The sequence below is a fragment of the Rhodamnia argentea genome, chromosome 6 (genome assembly GCF_020921035.1).
Source record: "Rhodamnia argentea isolate NSW1041297 chromosome 6, ASM2092103v1, whole genome shotgun sequence".
Lineage (NCBI taxonomy): Eukaryota > Viridiplantae > Streptophyta > Magnoliopsida > Myrtales > Myrtaceae > Rhodamnia > Rhodamnia argentea.
In genome coordinates, this window is record NC_063155.1 from 532,501 (window position 1) to 533,982 (window position 1,482).

General features: G+C 53.8%; 1 non-coding gene across 1 annotated transcript; it reads right to left on the minus strand.

The window, feature by feature from the left end:
* Window positions 1-197: 197 nt before the first annotated feature.
* On the minus strand, window positions 198-354 carry LOC125315782. Its single transcript, XR_007199069.1, has one exon. It is a non-coding gene; the product is annotated as a 5.8S ribosomal RNA (ribosomal RNA).
* Between the last annotated feature and the right edge of the window lie 1,128 nt (window positions 355-1,482).

Sequence of the window (1,482 nt, forward strand, 5' to 3'; positions counted from 1 at the left end):
ATTCACGGAGCGCCCGCACGGGCGACACGCATGACATTGATCATTGGGGTCTCATCAACCACCGAATGTCGTGGTGCTAATCGCTCCAAGCGCTCGATTTTGGGCCAACCGGGACGAAATCGTCGCGGGAGGCCAACATACGCACCCGAGTCCCGCCCGCCCAATTAAAGGCGAGGGATTAGGGGCAACGCCGTGTGTGACACCCGAGCAAACGTGCCCTCGACCGAATGGCTTCGGGCGCAACTTGCGTTCAAAGACTCGATGGTTCACGGGATTACGCAATTCACACCAACTATCGCAGATTCGCTACGTTCTTCATCGATGCGAGAGCCGAGATATCCGTTGCCGAGAGTCGTTATGAATAATAGGAGATTGCATGGCATCCCAAGCACGCACCATGTCCGGGGTGATGGGAGCATCGCTCTCTTGTTCAAGTTCCTTGGCGCATTCCGCGCCGGGGTTCGTTGTGCCGGCGAGAAGGCCCGAGCGCTCTAGGCGCCCGTGCGATCCCAGCGTCGAGGGACGGTGGGAAAAGACCCACCGCCCCTATTGAGTTTTTTACGAGTTCTCGGTCATTCGCTATGCGGGATTCGACAATGATCCTTCCCGCAGTTCACCTACGGAAACCTTGTTACGACTTCTCCTTCCTCTAAATGATAAGGTTCGGTGGACTTCTCGCGACGTCATCGGCAGCGAACCGCCCACGTCGCCGCGATCCGAACACTTCACCGGACCATTCAATCGGTAGGAGCGACGGGCGGTGTGTACAAAGGGCGAGGGACGTAGTCAACGCGAGCTGATGACTCGCGCTTACTAGGAATTCCTCGTTGAAGACCAACAATTGCAATGATCTATCCCCATCACGATGAAATTTCAAAGATTACCCAGGCCCGTCGGCCAAGGCTATAGACTCGTTGAATACATCGGTGTAGCGCGCGTGCGGCCCGTAACATCTAAGGGCATCACGGACACTGTTATTGCCTCAAACTTCCTTGGCCTAAGCGGCCATAGTCCCCGTAAGAAGCTGGCCGTGGAGATGTACATCCACATAGCTAGTTAGCAGGCTGAGGTCTCGTTCGTTATCGAAATTAACCCGGACAAATCGCTCCACCAACTAAGAACGGCCATGCACCACCACCCATAGAATCAAGAAAGAGCTCTCGGTCTGTCAATCCTTACTATGTCCGGACCTGGTAAGTTTCCCCGTGTTGAGTCAAATTAAGCCGCGGGCTCCACTCCCGGTGGTGCCCTTCCGTCAATTCCTTTAAGTTTCAGCCTTGCGACCATACTCCCCCCGGAACCCAAAAACTTTGATTTCTCATAAGGTGCCGGCGGAGTCCTAAAAGCAACATCCGCCGATCCCTAGTCGGCATCGTTTATGGTTGAGACTAGGACGGTATCCGATCGTCTTCGAGCCCCCAACTTTCGTTCTTGATTAATGAAAACATCCTTGGCAAATGCTTTCTTTTGTTTTTTTTTTTT